The sequence below is a fragment of the Siphateles boraxobius genome, unplaced genomic scaffold (genome assembly GCF_051911475.1).
Source record: "Siphateles boraxobius isolate OS27281-9 unplaced genomic scaffold, OSU_SipBor_1 31, whole genome shotgun sequence".
In the NCBI taxonomy this organism is placed as follows: domain Eukaryota; kingdom Metazoa; phylum Chordata; class Actinopteri; order Cypriniformes; family Leuciscidae; genus Siphateles; species Siphateles boraxobius.
In genome coordinates, this window is record NW_027508931.1 from 1,819,622 (window position 1) to 1,841,718 (window position 22,097).

Sequence of the window (22,097 nt, forward strand, 5' to 3'; positions counted from 1 at the left end):
GGCCAAAACTGCCCATTTAATTTTGAAAGAATTTTGTATTCTACCACTCATTCCCACAGCAAGCTGAAATGAGGTTTGTGGACAAAGGTTTTTCTGCTTTGAGAAAAAAAAATTGTAACTAAATCCACCTTGTCTTTCTGTCTGGGATTTCTCTTTCAGCTTAGAACAAAACCATAGTCTTGTTCTCAAAATATTAAAGGGCCCCTATTATACTATTTTAAAGGTTCCTAATATTGTTTTAGAGGTCTCTTAACATAGGTTTACATACATCCAAGGTAAAAATGTTCACCTCTTTTGTCACAGTGTCTAAAACTGTTAGATCAAGGATTCAGTCTCTCTAAACCCCTCCTTTCAGAGAGCTTACTCTGCTCTGATTCGTCAGATGGTCCAGTCTGTTGTGATTGGTCTATCGCTTGCAGTGTTTTGAAAACAAAATGCACACTACCATATTTGGATTTCAGCTCCAGAGGCTTCCTCAACATTTAAAGCGGCACTATGCAGGATTTCTGTTTTTGTCAAACAGTGATCCCTAGAGTCGCTGTAGAGTACTTGTATTTAACGTTACTGTCGTAAACACCATTCACGCAGGCTTATTTATGTCCTGATAATTATGTTAGATATTGACAACTGTTTTCATGATAATCGCAGGAATCAACTTTAACAGTGAAAGACTGAGCGAGTATGACTCTTGTTCGGTTCCTCGTGCTGTCAGATTCTCGTTACCTTTTTCTAGACTCTTCCGACCGCGCTTTCTTTGTTTTTTTTTCGCCATTCTGAAAACGCAGGTCCGATGTTTACTCGTGTCTGACTCTTCGCTCGGTCAGTCTGCCATATCCTCTTTCTCTGTTCCTCCGACAATGCTTTTCTAGCTTTCTGCTTCTTATATGCCAGCTTTGCCATGGGACGATAGTTGTTCTAGCCGTATCCTGGATGGGGGCGTGTACGCGTGCAGTGCCGTAAAGCAATTCGTTACCTCGCGAGACCTGATATCACACGATACTTCCTAACACTGAGGCCCGCCGGCCCAAAGTTGCAAGGGTGGTTTTGCGGCTCACAGGCACCAGGGGGGTGCGAGACGACCACCATTCAACACGAAATCAGTAATATAAACATTACAATAACTCCAAAGCTGTTCGGTTAAGGTAAAAAAGTTACTTAGTTCTGCTTTAACTCTTAACGTAATTTTCCGGATTTCAATGTTTTCACTATATGGATTTCCATTCAAACATGAAGCGAATCTTTTCAAAGTTCGCCAAAAAAATAAAAACAAATGGGAATTAGGTGCGAGGTTGTTTGAGTGAATGACAGTGGTGTCGGTAACCTAGTAACCAACAATAAATAAAACCATGTGTGGATACAGCCAATTAAACACGTAGGTTTAATGTTCTCGACGTCAAAATTTATTCGGGAAATGCGTTTCCATCTCCCATTATTCGCATGAACTCTCATGAAGTCAAAAACCACCTCGAGTGAGAACAAGCGATAAAAGCATTGCTTGTGCACATTGTAGTTTTTCTCAGTATTTTGTTCAAAATGTTGCTTTTTTGTGAAACTTACCCACATTCAAGTGTTGATAAAAACGAATGCACAAAGCTAGAATAAAACTTTTTTTTGTTTTTGTTTTCTTTGAATATATATTGCAAAAATATACTGATGACCATGGAAGTTTTGTGAAAATTATCAAAAATGCTGGCAGTGGCTGGCAATATATATATATATATATATATATATATATATATATATATATATATATATATATATATATATATATATATATATATATATAAATAGGCCTCAGCTACAACTACAGAATTTGAGGGCGGATCAAAGTAAATGCTTTGCATGGGCAGCCAATGAAGTCCATAGATGGAAATTATGCAAATTTGTTACAAACCTACAGACGGTTTGTGGAGGAAGTAACACTGGATAATCCTTTGTGAGACAATAACTCCATTTATCCTGCGCTGTGATCGTCAAAACTTTTACAGTCTTTTTACATTCACAAATAGATATACAACACATTACATTAATGGTAATATCCAAAAGAGCATAATGGGGCACTTTAAACTATCTGCTCATGGATTGTACAATAATTGTCCTCTGTGACATCTCAATCTGAGTTGTGTAAGGAGAATATCTCATGGGCCCTGTATCTATCTCTCTATTAGCTCCACAGCCAAAGCCTGATGGTGGATATCTCATCTGCTCCTCTGACTCCATTTCAATTTGGAGGCACTAGAGAGTGACTAACATGGAGCGCCTCCAAGAGAGGGTCAAGGGCTCCAAGCAACGAGCAGACATTAAACTCACTTGTGCAAGCCATCAAGTGCTCTGCTTTTTGACCATACGCAGCTTGATGAGCCACACTACAATATAATGATTTGGCTCGGCTGGCAATGGCTCTGGAGCTAGCGAGAATGTTATGCTATGATAGAGCTTTAGATTACTGCATTAGGATTATGATCCGATGAAGTGAGAGAAAGAAAAAGAGAGAGACACATGAACAACCCTGGAAGACTAGCACTCAGAGAGCTCCTCACTGGAAAATGTAGCAATTTCAAATAAATAAGCATAAAACTCACTTATGCCAGCAGATCTGGAGTGCGAAGCACTGTAAAAAAGCCTTCATAGTTATGGTGAGCTTATTGATATACTATGATGTGCTAATACACAGCCAATATGCTAGTGATATGCAAGCTAATAGTGAAAATTTGTTCCCAAACTAAAGTATTACCATTGTTTTTATTTGTATTATTTAACCTTGCTTTAGTAGAATTCCGTTGTTGAATTCTAAGAAAACAGAAAAAAAATTGTTTATTTATTTATAACTTATGTATTTATACTGAACATGAAATCCTGCTAGTTTACTTTTTTTTATTGTGGTTTCTCTTCATTTTATGGTTAAAAGTGGCGTACATACCAGAATAGAATAAAACAATCCAGAAATAACTTTTTAGCCAAGTGACTTTAGCAGAAAAGAAAAATAATTTCAGAAGAAGATAGGCAAGTTATTATATTTTGATTCAAGATTACAAAGACAAAACAGTTATTTCCAATAATCTGCAAATGAATTATAATAGAAAATAGAAAAAATGCTTTTATGTTGACTTTAAAAAAGAAAATGAAAGTCATTCTGCAATTAAATTCTCTAAGCTAGGGGAGAACCACTTACCAGAATGCATCAGTAGTCATTTGGCACATTTCTAAGGCAGGAAGTTCTTTTAACAAAGTGAAAGTAATTCTCTATTTAAGTGCTTAACCTGCTTAATACACAATAAAGAATTAGAGAGAAAATACTGGAGAACTGCCTGCTTGAATTCACACTAATTAGTCAGCTTGGCTTTTCAAAATATATGATTGCATGGTTTATCTGCTATTTGGATGATTAGTTCCTGCAGTCTTTTTTTTTTTTGGTCCTCTGTTAGTCTATCGCTTGCCGCTTGAGAAACGGACTAAAAATAATTTGGAGTAAGCCAGACCATCTAATGAGCTTCTCACCGCGTTTCCCCACCACACCAAACCATTACCGATGCAAATTTCTCCATGTTTATTTCATGCGTATAAGTAATCAACCTGAGCACTCTAGGTTCATTTTCTCATTAATACGATCAAAATATTCAGTTTGCCGTTAATCATTCCTCTCCCGTATCAACCGACACCACAGATGCATTTAAAATGGAAGATTTTCATCATAGTCTGTCCGTAGCCTGTTGACTTGATCGCCATTTGATCTGACGTGTAAACCAGGTGTGCTTGAGCTTCACGGCCTGTCAGGTCATGTCAGCGTAGTCGGCTCCGGTGCACAGGCTGTTACTGTTTTTCCATGTTTTGGCTGATGTTATGTATTATGTAGACGCTCAGGGAGAGGATTGTCAACACTTAGTGTTTGGCATTATGCAATGGAAACCTTCCTTCAGATGCTGTAAACAAGGCTGCCATGCTGACTGTATTAATCATTTAACCACTGGGACAAAGGCTGGTTATGGTGGTCGACTGAGGAGGCTTTCTTCCAGCCTTTTAGCTGAATTAGATGAGAGGGGAGTTTTTCCTCTTGCATATCATGATGGCAGGATCCCCTCAGGGGCGATGAGGTTTAGAAGGGCATGTTGTGGTTGGTGGCGGTTGAACCGCAGATGAGCCTGCCCTTTAAAGGCCCATATACCTATCTAGACGTGTCCTGGGGAGCAGTCACTGACATTAAAACTCAATTAGTGGACGACTCTGTAAATACTGCATGAGCCCGGCGCTTTGCTAATGAAGGCCCAGAGCAGGGTTCCAGCTCTACATCTTGATATGTCAGGATCGTGGCTGCCTGCGAGCCAGCGTTTCAGTCCATAGGGAGGTACAAATGCAGATGAGTGTTGACAGTCGGGTGCAATTGTCATTCAGCGTGTCTCGTGCCCTCCCCGGGGTCTCATCTCGCTTTACTATGGTGCTTCACTCCTCTTTGGCTCCTGCTCATCAGCACGCATACCAATACGCAGGGTAAATTGAGATATGAGCTGCATTTTAATACACTAGGTCAGTCTATGTTGCTTGGTCCTGAGGCGTGTTCAGAACGCTGACTGAAAAATGTGTTGTGTATCGCCTGAACTGTCTTTTCTGCCTGTGACTATCTGTATTTCTTGTTTCTCATGCAACAAAAATGGAGTAATTTTAACACATTTCACCTCCTTGGTAAACACTCTGTGGTCACACTTTAGATTTGGGTCCAATTCACACTTTTAATTATGCTACTGCTTATTAAAAAGTTGTTGTTAAGTTTAGGCATGTAGAATATGGTCACGCAGAATTAATATGTGCTTTATAAGTACTAATAAACAGCCAATATCCTAGTAATATGCATGCTAATAAGCAACTAGTTCATAATAAGAATTGAACCCTAAACTAAAGTGTTACCCACTCTTTTTAATGATTATTAAAGGGATAGTTTACCCCAAATTAAAATTGTCATTATATGCTCAAGGGGCATAATCATTGAAGGGATTAAAAGGGATTTAAGGGAATAAAGAAAAAGTAATGGTATAAAAAAAGTTATATTTCTAATTGTAGTTATGGAGTAATCGATTTAAACTAAATCTACTAAAACTGAACAACTAAAACTACTTTAAAATATGCAGACATTCACTATTATTGGTATGTGTAATGTGTCAGAAAAGCAAAACGTTTCTTGTCTTGTCACCTTAAAGGGGTAGTTCACCCAAAAATTCTGTCATCTTTTATTCACCCTCATGTTGTTCCAAACCCATTAGACTTTCGTTCATCTTCAGAACACAAATGAAGATCTTTTTGATGAAATCTTAGAGATTTCTGTCCCTCCATTGACAGGAACGCAACTACCACTTTGACGCTTCAAAATGTTCATAAAGTGACTTTAAAACGCTCAGTTCATATGGATTAGTTTTAGTTAAATTTATTTTGAATATTTAATACAAAAGAGACACAATCACATTACATGACATGAGCGATTATAACGACATGAGAGTGAGTTATTAATGAAATAATTTAAATTTTGGGTGAACTATCCCTTTAAGTTATGAATTACATGAATACTGTAAAATTATAGCATATTTTCAAAACTGTGAAATTTCATAAAATAGTTGAGTAGTACTCGTCTCCCTCAGTGTGTGTGGTGGTTACAGCCCCGATTTACTCAAACTCCTGTCAGTTGAGCAGAATGTTAACGCTGCTCTTTTCGTCGTTACACTGACTACGTTTACATGCAGCCAATTTTCGGGTTATGGTCGGGTTAAGGTCACTACTCGGGTTTCTGAAATATTAGGAATAACCCGTTTACATGCGTGAGCAGAGTGAGTTACTCCTGTATTATACATGGAATTGCAATATCCCGATGTAAACGGCGACGCACGGTTAGCGTCTGGACGTACAGACAACCTTAAGACGCAATATGTGTCATTTCCGATTCTTCTTCCTGTATCAAAAGACAACAGCAGCAGCAGCATGCGGATAATGAATAGTTCGGGGCAGATAGCGATTGCCTTTGCGCTTTGGTGCTGGTACTTACCTCGCTCCAAAAGTATGCTGTGCTGCGTCTCGCCATGTTTACTTCCGGTATAACTGTTAAGGCCTCATTATGCTTCTGCGTCAACTCCACGGCGTAGCTACGTCGTCACTCCTACGGCGTCGTGGCTGTTTTATGGTTCTGCGTAAGGTTGCTTGCATCGTGGTGCATCTGACCAATCACTGCCCTTGGAGTCTGCGTCGCCTCGACGCGTAGTTACAATTTTTTGGAGGTGCACGTCGAGCTACGGCGGAGGGGTCGGAGAGGGGTTCGCGGCGACGCAGAGGGGTCTGCTGGGGTACGCCGTAGATTCGACGCAGAAGCATAAAACAGGCTTTACTGCACGCGGGTTTTTGTATGCGCCGAGAAGTTCCTCTACTCAAAAGACCAAGATTCCTTGCGAATAGAACATACGCAGAACACAAATCACAACCCGATTTCACGGCAATTCGTACGAATTTTACGAGGTGGCTAATTCGTATGAATTCATACGACCTCACTCGTACGAATTAGTACGTTTTTTGCTAAATCGTACATATTTTACGAGTTGCCCAATTCGTATGGATTTGTACGCATGACCTACCCCTGACCCCGCCCCTAAACCTACCCATCACGTGGGTTTAGACAAATCGTACAAAAATTCGGACGAATTGGTCGTTAGATAGCGTTGCGATATGCGTTTACATGACCAAAAATTCGGGTTAGAAAAGGGGTACCCCAGGTATCATATCCCGGTTTTTAAAATCCGGGATATGAGCATATTCAGGTTTTTGCCGGTGTTTACATGGCCGTTCATGACCGGGTTATTGCTAATATCCCGGTTTTGAACGGGTTATTGGCTGCATGTAAACTAAGTCACTGACTTTGGATGAGGACCAGGGGCTGTCAAGCTCCAACAAAAACACCATAAAATAGGTCCATATGCATCATATTACAAGTATTCGGAATGAATATGATAGCTTAAGGAACAGGCTAAAATTCATCTCGAAAAAGATTTTCTGCTTTAAATAACTCATGACACGAGGGTGAATCAACGATAACAGAATTTTCATTTTTGGGTGAACTCTCTCTCACAGATCCTGATAAATATTTTTTAATGGAGTTAATGGACGCCTGCCAGACATCTGTTTAGAAACTTTCATTATATTTTGAAATGTTATTACTTTTGTAAAATGAGACAATGATCCTCTTACTGTGAAGGATATTTGTCCAAATAGAGGAATGTTACAATTAACAGATCTAATACAAATGCCAAAAAACTCATAATAAAAACATGGATGTCCTCCAGCATAAGCAGTATAAGCAACAAGTAGGCTAGTTTCCACAGAATAAATATCCTTTCATGTGTGTATCACAATATGAGTATGAATGAACAGTGGATTATTTTCCCCTCAGGGTCTTTGTTTCTGACAGTGCGGTAACTCTCTGCAGCTGTCCTGAAGTCTGCATGTGCTGGCCACACTAACAGGCCGTGACCTCGCAGCGGTGACAGTCTGCCAGAACTGATTTCCGTTGACTCACTTTTGCTGTGACCACAGTGAGTCCTTCACAGCGCTGCATGGTTACATGGCTTGCTGCTTTCATCCAGTTACTGACGTGTAATGTCGGGCTAGAGACTTACAAAATGTAGCAGGCAAGCTATCTACAATAAAAAATATTTTTTCCCCAATTAAAATAGTGTTCATTTATCTGTCCTAAATGAGCAGGGTCTTAAAGTGACAGCTGCTACACAAAATACAAAAGGTTACTTCAATAACCATAACTATTCCTTTACCATGAGATAATTAAACAATAATAATTGTGTTATTTACAGTGTCAATAAATGAAGAATTCACTATTTGTATATAGCCTATATATTAACAATGTAGAGTCTACAATATATAAACTATTAATAAACTACAATAGTTTGACAATCATTTGTAAGCACTTCATTACTGTATACTTATTATAAAGTGTTACCAAATATTTAAAGTTGGCATGAAATGGAAATCTACCAATATATTTTCAAAAAAATTATGTTATTGATAATTTCGTTGAAATTAATTTAATGAAAATGTAATCCGAAAGAAAGTAATGTTGCTATTTCTGTTGCATCTTGACTCTAAATGTATTTCAGATGTAAAGATGTAAATCCTGTTTTTTAAATAATCCATTAAAACAAACGGTTCACTATTCAGTGGATCTCAACTATATGCCCCCCCCCCTTGTCCACAACAATATTTTAAGCCACCCCACCTCTACTTAATTTAGAGCTTGACATAACTAAAACGCTATTAGAAAATAACCAAATAGAAATATCTTGATTTTACCTTATTTTAATGCCTGTTTTGACTTATTTTAAGCTATTTTAAGTCATCTTGAGGCCCCCTTGGAAGTTTGTTGAGGCCCCCTGGTTGAGAACCACCGTGTTATATAGTCTAAATGTTAAGCCCCATGTTTCCGATCAGTTTAGTACTGTAATACGTGTCCAAAAATAGTCTCCTGAGAAATCATAAACATTCTATAGCATACAACAAAAGTTGTATCCATTTCCTCTATGCACTGGGTATACTAGTTGTTTGCACTACCACGTAGTATTTAATTACTTAAAATTAGGCATTGAGTGTCATGCGTAAAATACACACACTTTCTTACATGCCTTGCTTTTTTGCCTGTTGAAAGTCTGTGTGATTTCTTTGAAATGATATCAAATGATGGCAGGCTGTGACATGCACTGTGCCTTTAAGCGTTCATCAATAAAAAAATTATTTCAATGAAATGTTATAGGCTGCTGCTTAGATACCCATCTCTTGTCTTTCAAAGAGGATTTTAATCTCTTCCATTCTTTCATGTAGTCGTGAGAAGCCGTTCTGTAAACACAGACTTTGAAGAGACCTGTCACACTGGCTGTCAGATACAGGTGCGAACACACTGTTCCAAGACGGGCCCGTTTCAATTGTCTCTGGTGGCAAAAACAAAATAAGGAGCAAAAAATCGCAATGTCATTCTAACTTAACTTCCCTGACGAGAGACGGGTATAACGTCATCTGCGGTAGGGGGATGAGTGCATGACTGCACGACACTACATCACTGGGCCTTTACATTCCAAGAGCATAAAACCCTCTGGAGTGGACTGGCAAAACAGTGTGATATATGGAGTCATTTGTGTTTTGAGTGATTTTGAAGTCGCTTCAGAGCAACCGACTTAGTTCTTATCCACCAAAGCATGTCTGTTTTAATTAAAAGTGAATTATTTAATCCGGCATTTTTAAAGCATCCACTCCTATAGTGTTGTTCTGAGGACAGGGCAGCCGGCCAAGCCCCAGAGACCAAGCTGCTCTTTAGGAACATTTGTATTTGAGCCGGGCCAGGCCTCCACTAATCCCTCTTAGGGCATCCATCGCATCACTCTCTCCCGGCTCTCCTCGTGATCAATACACAATACATCAAACGTTAGGTGGAGATGGGCCCATTCTTTGAAGCCGTGTGTGTAGAGCTGGATTTGCTGAGCTAACATCATCGAGTGAAGCCACCTTTTGATTGAGCTTGTTTGGCCGGAGCTACTTCTGTTTGCTGAGGGGCAGAGGAGAATCTAATGAAGAACAGCCAATGTCTCTCCGTTATCTCTCGTCTCTGTCAAAACCAATAGAAGGCCACTGCCAGATTTATTTATTTTTGTCCACTGGACACATTCCAGATAGCTAGAATAAGTTATTCGCTATGTATTACTGCAAAAAATATATTAAATATAAAATCAGTTTGAGAATATGGGCTCAGTGAAGGCTTCAAAACATTCCCAGTTCTCATACTATATACTATATGTATGTGTGTATAACAATGAGCACTTATTCTATATGTATGTGTGTGTGTGTGTGTGTGTGTGTATATATATATATATATATATAACCTTCTAGCATGCCATGCAATATATATATACACTATTTTATATATATATATATATATATATATAAAATAGTTCTTATAATCAGGTTGTTGACAAAAGACAAACCTGCATTGTTATACAAGATACTACCTGTCATGTGCACACATATGGTCTACCATCGCTGCTGACAGACATTTAGAATAATTAATTCTAAATATCACAGAGGAAGCCTTGCCAAGTCAAGTTAAATAGCAATCACCTGCGCTGATACACAGCCATTTTAGATGATTTCGTTTTCATGCTGTCTATTCACATATAAAACTCCCTGCATATAACGACAATCAGAATTTACGGTAACACTTTATTAAGGTTTCAGTTGATAGGATTAGTTAATGAACTAACAATGAACAACAAAGAGTTTATTCATCTAATGTTAATCTCAGCATTTACTAATAAGATGCAATAAGTTGCATCTGTTATCATTGGTTAATGCATTGTGAACTTGCATAAATATGAATATTTTTATTAACTCACAAAGGTTAATAAATGCTGTAAGAATATATTACTCATTGTTAGTCCATGTTAGTTAATGCATTAACTAATGTTAAAAAATCAGACACACACACACCCACACATTTAATATCTCATTTATTAATCAATTTATTAAATAATTTATTAATTATCTTAATAATATGGCCTAATAAAATCCTTTTATTATTACAAATTGTAAATAATCTCTTTTTAATGAAAGTTTTCTGTTTTCTTCCCCTAAAAATGGAAGATTTCACACAAAAAGATGCGGTCCGCTCCCTCTTCTCAACCAGCAACATTATAGAGTTGTGTTCTGCTATCATTCTCCTCCACACCTCCCTTCTTTCCCTCTCTCTCTCACTCGGTCTCTTATTTGCATTATATATGCTTCGTTTAGTTTACATGGCTGAGTGGAAATATAACCTGAAGCCATTCACACAAGGCATGAAGTGTGGCCCAGCAGCAGTCAGGAGCAGAACCGCATACGACCATGAGATGGCAGCACTCTCCACCGCTCTGACCGGGTCTCCTCCATCTCTCCTCATTTACACTCTGCTGGGTATAAACAGTGGGAGGAGGGGGACCACTTGTGTGAAAATGAATGGTAGGCTGAATTCAGCATATTGCCATATGACAGAAATAGTAAGAGTAGTATTCTATAAGAGAGCTTTTTTTTATTTAAAGCATTAACTGAACCCACCTGAAAAATATTTAGCATGATTCGCGGAAAAAAGAGAGAGAGAGAAAAAAAAAAGAGAGAAAAAAAAATTATATTACTGGTTTGAAATATGTTACAGAAATATAATTTTGACAGATACAGTTTTGGAGATTTTGGCCTCACTTTATTTCATTTATTGAAAATTGTTGTAATTGTTAACTGAAACTAACATAATAATAATAATAAAAAAATAAAAAAATATTTAATATATTATATTTTGTTAATTGAAATAAAGCTGAAATAAAACATAAATATTAGATAAAAAAACATAAAATGAAAATCAACTGAACAAAATGAACAATGCTGGCTTGGCAACTAGTTGAAATATATAAGTTGAAGTTAAAAAAAATATATAAAAAAAGTTAATTAGAAATATTTAAAAAAAATTATACAAATGACAGAAGCACATAACTTATTTCTAAACTACTACTACATATACCCCAAAAAATTAAAAATAAAACCGTTTCAAATTCAAAACAATACATTCTATAATAGGCTAGTGCATTTAAAAATACTAAAATAACAAATTTTTCCTACCCTACATAGAAAATCAACTGCCTGTATAGACATTACCAAGATGGCTGCCAAGTGAACTGACTATCCTTAAAGTGACTTGTCCCAAATGAAACATCCTATTTAGGAATTTGAAATATGTCCAAGAGAGCAATACAAGCATACTGAGATTGAGTGGAAATGCATACGCGATTGAGTGGAAATGCTGAAATGTCAATACACGACTACAAAGTACTTGAAATGGGATGGAAAAGGTGCTGTAAAGCTGTTTGTTCTTCCTCATTTTTGAAATGGCACATGCACGTCACACTGGTTTGGAAGCTACGTTCATCTTGAGGTGTTTTTTTCCCAGTTCCCCTGTCATTTACTCCCTTTCTGGTTTTCATTAGCCGAGCAACCTTAGCGAGGCCTGGTCTTCGCCTCCCCTGTTATCTCAATGATGTTCTAATGCTGGTCAAACATTATTGTGAATGGCTCAGCTCAATAGAGGCAGTGTTAGCCAGGAGAGTCAATATTAGCTGAGCAAACAGGGTGAGCGGAAGGTGGGGGAGGGGAGTGCACCGTCTATGAGTGTGTGTGTGTGTGTGTGTGTGTGAGGGTGCCTAGTGTGTGCTCTTGGTGAACCTTGACCGTTCACAACAGAGGCAACTAAGCATGGGATAAAGAGATGACAGGAATTTAGCAAAGCATTCTTCTCCTTCTTTTGCTCCTGGCTCTTGCTGAAGGAGCCGGTGATCCAACAAAGATCGGTCAAAGATTCCCGTCGTTCCATCTACATCGCACATATTTACAGCCTATTATAAGCGCGCTGTGGGATTAATGAGGGCTGTGTCTTCTCAGGGTTGCAAGGGAAGGTCAATTTGTCAAAGGACACAAACAACAGGCCCAAGGTCAACTCTTTGTCAGTCTTTACAAAGGTAAGTGAATCACAAGCTCCACGCCCACCCCACCTACGGCCGTATCAACACGTCTCCTCAGTAATCACAGACACTTTTATGCCCTGAGAGCTGTGCAAACAGTTGGTTTGGTAGAATCAACAGTGGCTGTCATGTGACCCCAAACGCACCGAAGGCTTTCCGCATGAATCATAATCTAACATAGAAGTGATTGTGCAGGTGAATGCGCTAATAACAACAAGCGGCTGACTAATGTTTGACTTGCGTCTCATTAGAGAATGCGAATAAGGGGAAAAGATTAACTTCTCAAATGACAAATGTCTCACTGTTTAGATGAGGCTTGCTGACCTGTCCCATTTAATCTATGGGCCTCGCTGGCAAACAAACAGACAAATATTGACCGTCTGGGAATAGGCCTCACTCAGCAACACATACACCCAGAGCAATTTCCTCAAGGCACTGGGAAACTGTCAACATGATGGCAAAAGAAAATATCTTTTCTTGCCATGGGGCAAACTGCGAACAATATGCGCTGATATGCTTAAGTCAGACTGGCTAATTTGAGCAAATATTCGGCCCGGCTGTGCGACGTATGGAATATTGCAGGTACTGAAAAGACTCTCGTTTTCATTTTCCCTGCATTTGTTTTTGGTTTGGGTCATTTGATATGGATGAGCAGGCATAACGTTTAAGTTGAGTTTCAGGCCTAAACTCCAGTTAAGCTTGAGTTGCATCCGAAGCTTTCAAACCAAACAAACAAAGGCTGAGCATTGTTTGAGATAACCGAACTAACACCCCCCAACCGATCTCGAGAGCGTAACACAAATACCTTTTGATGTAGCAACACGGTCCCCATTCAGATCTGCTGACATGTGAAAAAGCAACATTAGCTAATGCACTTCTTAAAGACCATAATCGCTCTTTCCCATACAGTTAATGAATGCTAATTAGAACTAGCTTGGTGTTTGCTGGCTGCCTCTCTAATGTGGCGTATTGTTCCTCTTCTCCTGCTTCAGCTCGGCTCTAATGCTGCTGTGCCAGCTATTAAAGTCAGCTAATCCATCTATCTCCACAACTGCCAGCTCCGAAAGCCACTAATAGCTCAGCCACAAAAAATGCACATTTCCGAATTCATTTGATCCGTAGTCTTCGTGCTGGTAAAGCGAGTGGGTGGCATTGCGGTTGAACTTGAATTCCATGCCATACCTGGCTCGGATGCTTAGGGGTTTTTTCTCTGAGTGTTTTGTTTTGATGGGACGGATAGATCAGCTCCACTTCCTCAGACATAAAGGCTCGTCTCAAACCGAGACCCAATGTTTGAGACCAACAAGGCTTGTGTGGGCAGGAGGATTTCTGATGCTGGAAAAAACAGAATTTAAATTATATATACATATACACATACATACATCCCCTTGTTTTGTCCGTTGATAGACACTCTTGTTTTGTCCATTGATGGACACTATTTTGGATCAATTACTTGCCCACATACAGTAATAGACCACCATGTTTTTTTGGCTGCGGGTGTCTGATGTTTACAATATTTTCCAGCCTGGTAAAATGGTTAGCTTTGGCCTCTTCTCAGACCTCTCTCAGTCTGTTCCCATCCTGAGATGCTAATAACTAGCTCTGTGTGACAGACGAAAGGTCCCTTTGTGTTCTAAAATGCCTTTCTTGCATGGCAGGGCACCAAGAATCACAGGCTCGCAAACAGGTGGTGAAGCATCTGAATAACAAATTAAGCTACGCTTTCGCATGAGCCAACTCAACAAATTATTACAATGAATTATGACAGTACAATAATGTCCAAAGGACTAATTTAAGTATGAGGAGACTGTAGTGGGGTAAGCAAACTGATTTGCTCCATGGAGAGGTATAATATGCAGGATGTGGGCTGGCAGATGGTGTGCCTGGGTAAACCTATGAATAATATGCTTTTCTACCTCTTCAAAGCAATGGAACTTTATAAGAAAGAAAAACAGGGTTGGATTTACACTGACCATGAGCCAACATGACTATCCACAACTTATACTCTAGAGTTTTTTTAATTTGATCTCCAACACCAACACTTCAACGCCTACTGTCCTGTTCTCTCATGCTTGCTGAATTCAAAGTTTGATATGTTTAATTGGAAAAGACTCTCATCAAGATGCAATAATTAGTAATTACAGTGCCATCTGATTCCAAAGTGTTGTGGTGTCAGAAACTAAAGAGCCAACGTTCACGTTTCAATGAAAATGTAAATGCTATAACGTTTGATCTTTGAGTAGACGTATCAAATGCTTCTTGTTCTGAAATGAAATGTTATTAAGATGTCAAGATCAAATTACTATTCTTCTTAAAGAAATATTCTACCGGGACACAATAGATGAACATAGCTGAGGTGCACATTTTAAAAATATTCCAGGTTAAATACAGTTTATATTAATAAATTAAAAGATTTACAGAATATACATTTTCTAAATAACTTGTAACCCATTTTATAAAAAGCAAACAACAAAATATTTGGACAGAAATGCACTTATAAATAGAAGTCTATGGGACAAGAAGGTCTGCGCTTCTATTGTTAGTGCAAATTATTGTAAATTATTTTCTGTGGAAATCAACAGCATCTTCGTTCATGCGAACTATTCGGAATAATTTAAACAGTATTATCATTGTACACGGTGGTTTATTAAAAGATCAACTGAGAAATGAAGAGGCGTTTGTGGGAAAAATTGCACTGTTTTTTTGCACGTTACCTGTGCAAAACTATATACGACTTGGCAAAAGTATTCATGAAATTAAATCTGTTGGCTAAACACAAGTGTTAAAATATCTCCTCCAATAAAATATGATTCCTGTGAAATGTGTTTGTGTGAAATAAAAGTGTCATGGGTGGATTTGTGTATGTGCGCATCATCATCCTCACCACAGATGGATGATAAACGGCTATAAAAGAAGTGAAATTTATTTATTCCAAATAAGAATGAGTGCTTGTGGCCTAGAATAAACCAAACCACTTTGGATGTAACTTGCAAACTTAAAAGCGTAAAGCAGGATGACACAGAGCATTAATTTCACTGAACTAACAGGAACCCCGAATGGTTCTGCATAGTTTCAGAACAATAAAACGACTTCGCTTTGGAATGAGGATTAGATTAAATCACAGGTCTGCCATTGAGGCATGAAAAATCCCACAGCATTACAAAAACATGTCTGGTGGAGGAACAACCTTCTTACCTGACAAACACGGCCACACTTCCACCATAAAAAATGTGATATATCTTTTCCATGGCTGAAGGACATAATCATCAAGTCAAGCTATGTATACTAACTTCATTGTCACAGCCACTGGCTTAGTCTGAAGCAAACGGCAACATTTAAACACCTGAACAAATGAAAGCCTTTAGAAAGTGATTTACAGGCCTGCTCACTCAATGTGTACTGGGAAAACAGGCGTGAACGGCACACAGTTATGGAGAGATAGACGATGCGATCTGATGAAATCTAAGATAACATACCTCACTAATGATGCCGTGGTACAGCTGGGTCTCAGTGTTCTGTTCAGTCACGTAGCTCACACGTCACTAAATGCAGGTTTCTCTGGGCCAACAGATCAACACCCGCCTATTAGCTCTGTTCTCTGTCCCTCCGGTCCTATTATTCCTCTGGATTACAGGATTGTTATACACCCAAGGGCTTCTGACCCATTTTTTCCTTCCCCCATAAAATCTATTGAGGTCTTTTTAATATGTCTGCATCTACTAGCTCCAGAGATCCAGGGTCAATCAGAAATAAGATATATATAAAATAACAACTAAAAGATTATGCCAAAATAGCATTTAAATTAGGCTTTTCTCATCCTATGATATCCGGACAGGGAAACGCTTTATTATAAGGCCCCATTGTTAACATTATAACAGCATTTATTAATGCTCTTTGTTGCATTAGTTAAAAAAACACAACCTTATTGTTAGATCAAGTATGCTCAGATACAACAAATAATATTAACGGATACAACTTTTTTTTAAATTTTTTTATAATGTATTAATGTAAATGGTATGAAGCCCCGAAAGGGAAAAAAAAAGAAGAGATTTTATTTGTCAATACTTTGGCATTCTCTCAAAAATGTTCTAGAGTATACCCAGTTTTTTAGGGGAACGCAAAACATATTGTGAGAAAACGCAAAAGCATTGACTTATTATTTTTCCTATATATATAATATACATATATTCAACTATATACTACCAATCTTCTTATTTAATGTTAAGTTGAATATTGTCAAGTGTTGTTTATCGCCCAGCCATTTATAGCTTTATGCTCCCCAAAAATAACAAAGATTTTAGATAGAAAAGTTAAAAATCTACGCAAAAATTTATTTTACACTGAGGCGTTGTCCTCATTGTATGCACAATCTGTGTGTGTATACATAAATATATATTTATACAATATATATAGACAAAAAAAAGTAACTGACCCATACACATCATTGTGACAGAGCCAAATACTTTATAAAACACAGAAATTCAGTATTCTACATGCAATTCCTCAGTAGACCTTTGGTTCAACCTCAGTGCTGAGGCTTCAAGCTCTCACACACACCTGACGCCTCAGGTGAGTAATAAATACCTTCAAAACAACCCTTTGGCTCATAACTCCCCTTTCACAATCAGTGCTACACACAGATCTTTTATAAACGAATGCTTCACAATAAGCAGTTAAAGTTGGCTAATTATAGTAGTCAGGGACGGGCTCGGACACGCTCCAGTGCACTCCTGACGGAAGCCAACCTGAGGCAAGGGCAGTCGGTACTCTCTTTTGTGACCGCCTGAATAATCAGACGAACTCGTAACTCGGTGCTGCCCATCTCCAGGTGTGATGGAATGAATCTCCACAGTGTCTCATATGTGGGCTAGTTCTTAATGAGCCGCTTCAGACAGACAGACAGACAGATACACACACAAACACAAGAGGCTGTCGGAAGCAGAGGGCAAATCACTATGCTAAGATTTATCATTATGACAAGTCTCTTTGTGAGCTGTTGTCTGTTATCAAGTGTGTTGTCTTTGCGTTTCTTTTCTGGCTGTTGCCAAAACAACCAACAATTCTATGATGAGAGATCCGTCCAGGCCCACATTCTGTGTATCTTTGTGTGTGTGTTCGTGCGTGTGTGTGTGTGTGCGTGCGAATGTGCAGTTACATGAAGTGCTTGTCTGACAGGGTTGGGTGTGTGTACTTTAGTGTTGTAGAGAAAGGGTGTAGGAAGCCTCCGGGCTGAATGGTTTCACCTCTCTACCCTTCATTTAAACCTTGTGTAAAAACACAAGTTATTCACCTCACCTGCTTTACCACATTTCAGTAGCTCTCATTAACACCAGTTTATATATTTCTCCTCATCACTAGATCTGTGCCAAGAAAAAATTCTTTTAAATCTCCTATTACGTGCATGCAAAAATCGACATGCGTCATTCATGTTTATCTGCCCTTGACTGCTTTAATGTTTTGGGAAACATCTATAGATTTAATCTGATTCATTTGCTTGGGGCTGTTTCATATCATATTACAAGCCTTAATAACTTTTTGTTTTTCCTGTTTAAAGCTTAACCTGATTACTCATGTCTATCTGCTATTTAAGAAATATCACGTGGGCAAGAGTGATGTTGTTTTCTATTCTAATGTTTGTCTTTTTATACAAGAGCTTCAATAATTTATTATTGAGTAATTTACATTTTAGACACAAAAACAGTTTCAAACAAAGCTTCAGCACAGTTTACCGATGTCATGTGTGTAATGACTCGCATAAAGATAGTCGCTGCATCTGAAATGGCGTACTGTCTGAGTAGGTACTATTTGAATTTGAATTTATTTTGTGGCCGTTAAAAAAAAGTACACTATGCTATGAATATGGGAGAATGAATGTAATTCAGATGTACTACAACAGCCATGATGTTACTGTCATGTGACCTACGAGCATCAGTTGCATCGTTTTACTTCCATTCATAAATCCTCTCCTGTGGACTCATGGGATAGTAAATTGTACATTGAATGCGTACTGTCGAATGCCTACTGTTTTTTGAATACTGTGTATTCGGACATACTCTTCTTTTGGTGTACAGTTTTAGCATACTATATAGAAGAAAAGTATTTGATTTCAGACGAAGCAAGTGAGTTTTTGAATCAACGAGTCAATGACTCACTAATAAAGATGGTGGCTGCATCAGAATATGCATACTTCCCTACTATACTTCCCTGAATTCACAGCATATAGGTGAAAAGTACCCAGATAACCTACTACTTCTGGCGAGATTTTGAAGTGTGCATCTGATGGACACTTTAATATCCTATGAGGCCACAAGAGTAAATGGCAACACATACGTGAATGGCAGAGAAACGACACAAATGACAACGTTAATCACATAACAATGACATGCCGAATGTAGTATGCCTGGATTGCATTCATACCAGACACATTCAAACTATATAACATAATTGCAAAGTAATTGTTGGCGCACATTTAAGTCGTTTTGGACGTGTGTTTCGGGCGTGCTGTTTCCTTGTGGCTTAAAATAATTAAAGGGGACTGGTGGCAGATCACAGCGCCATCCTATCACAATACACAGAATGGCTCCAACAGTAATTACTTACTCAAAATAAGTACCTAGTTTGAGAGATGCAATTTCAGATGCGGCCGGACACTTGTTTTGTTTCCTGAAAGAATCAGTGTTTTATAACGAATCAATCAGTTGAATGCTTACTAAATAATTCCATGCAAAAATACACAAACTGACAACGTGTCTGGAACTAACAAGCCCAGACAACCAGAGTGATATAAATGTTGTGGCAATTTTGTAACTTTTCTTTGGTGGAGAAAAAATTATTCAAATTAACTGGCCACATTTTCTCTTAAAGGTACTGTTTTTATAGAACTTTTTATATAAAAGCAAGTGTGTAGTGCTGATTTACCTATGGCCAAATCATAGCTGTGTTCCATTCAACAACTCTTGTTTGTGTGCTATTGCTTAAACATACACTAAAAGCAATGTGTACCTGCAAATAAAGCTTACATTTCACACATTTGGCTTGCTCTTGAAAGTGAAAGACATCTTCTGGCATTTCCCCCAGAGTGAGACCGAGACATAAATCTTAAGACAACGGTTTGTTACACCTTGTAAGTGTATAATAAGTGGCTGTCACAGGTCAGGAATGTGTAATGGCCACTGGCATTAGTCTTAATTACACTGCAAGGCATCGGATGAGTGAAGACTGACAGACTAGAGATGAAAGATAAAGCAGAACAAAACTGAACAACACTAGCAGCAGCAGATCGATCAAAGAAAAACTGAAAACTCTTATGAAAACACGAGGATGCATGAAATCAAAACAGAGATGCTATGGCAAGATAAAAAAAGGTTTACATTTTGATATGAGCTATAATTTTCCTTGGTCTCCAGAGATAATGTAGGGTTTCCCCTTCACATTGCAATGACTGAAATTACATGGCTTAACTCAGTAGTTCCTTGTAATTCTGACAAGCCAGTTCCAAACAGGAAGTGACTGGGACAGACAGGGGATATCTGGCCATCATCAGTAGATTCTCAGGTGTCCTATCACATGCTTGATCCTTTTCCCAGCTATTTTTTCCCCACACACCCTGCGGCCGACTACATGAGCTGCGGCCTTTGCCCACCCTTACCCTCCTGGCCTGAAGGATTTATTGGTCAGCTGCTCCCAAAACTCCCTTTAAAAGCAAATGTGCAGCATGTTCTCCGGTCAGCCCCCACATGCTCTCTTCGTCAGACGCACATTTATTGCCTCGCCTGAACATTTCTATTAGTTCAACCTCCTACGTCCCAGTCAGCCGAGCTTTATTTATGATCATTACCCAATTATAGCTATTACATACTGTGTCGTACATGACAATTAATGAGGGCAGAGTTATGGGGGGCAACAGGACTCACCTGTAAATACCCGCTAAAGAGGCACCTTAGCCTTCAGTGGCAGTGCTAATCCTTCAGCAAGAGCGAGACTGTGGCTGGCTGGAGTTTTTAGAGCTTGTGTCTCTGGTGCAGTGAGATATCTGAGCCCTCTCCATTAGTCTACCGCAGCGCACTGAGAAAGCACAACCCTATTTCATGCCAGCTCCCAAATAGTGTGGAGAATTTGCGAGGCAGTTAGTGGCCGTCATTAATATCCACCCGGGCCCAGGCTGACAGCTGCTGATTGGAATGGAGAGCCCCTGTAAAGCAGACAGCAACAAATTTCCCTGACAGCTCGGCGTCCATTACCCACAGTCAGCTGCCAAAACAGCAGTAATAAGAGACACAGAAAGAGAGAAAGAGAACGGCAAACTTGCCCTCTATCGCTAACTCTCTATCACATACCATGCCACACACAGACAGAATCCCAGCCATAATTTACCTATTCACTTCTATGCTCTCATGACAGAAGAAATACTGTATTATACATTCGCCAGTTAGTGTAAGGTGTTGAAAAAGTGTTTGTGGCCAGCAAAAATGGACCGGTAGTTATGTCACTATATGGCAGTGTATGCAATGAACCAAAACAACCAGCAACAAGGTGAATCACAACCTTACAAACTTGAATCGAAAAAGAGTTAGGCCTATATATATATCACTCTAATATAAACTCTATATAAACTATTTTTTATATATACACACACACAAATAGTTAAAGGTGAGTGTAGGGAGACTGACTCAATTACAAAATTTGCAGTGCTTCATGGGAGTGGGTGGTTATTATGGCATGATTTGTTTGTTTCGATTCTCTGATTGGTGGAGATTTCTTTGCAGAAACATGGGTAATGTAGTTTTACACCTGAAAACCCGCTGTTGAAAAGTATTATATTAAAAAAGAAGTTGAGATAATGTGGGCAGATGGCTTCAACAAAAGCACATACCATCGATCAACAACCTCTGAGCTCACAGTAGGTCTATCTTTAATGGTTTATCGTTAAAAATCAATTCCGCTGTGAAGAAAATTCAAATGGCATTTTTACTTCCAGAACCTGACTGTTCCTAAACTTGCCCAATCACTTTACTTAATTAATATTTATAAGCTAAAACAGTTCTCAGTTGCACGCACATGCGCACATACACGCGCACGCACACGCACACGCACACGCACACGCACACGCACACGCACACGCACACGCACACGCACACGCACACGCACACGCACACGCACACGCACACACACACACACACACACACACACACACACACACAAACACACACACACACACACACACACACACAAAAACACGTATCTTTGTGGGGACTCTCCTAATGGTTTTTATAGCCTACAAACTGTATATTCTATCCCCTTACACTAATCAGGTTTTTACTATCCTTGAGTAGGTTTAATGTAGGTTAAACAAACACACACACTACTGTGACTGCCAGTGATGAGCTTGAACTAACCAGCGAGCAAGTGTGTCACTATTATTTTGATTTACTCAGTCACAGTGCTTTAAACTCAATGTAATAACAAGCATAAGACTGATTTATTGCTCTCTTACATTTCACGCATGGCTCCACTAACGCCCCTGCACTGCAG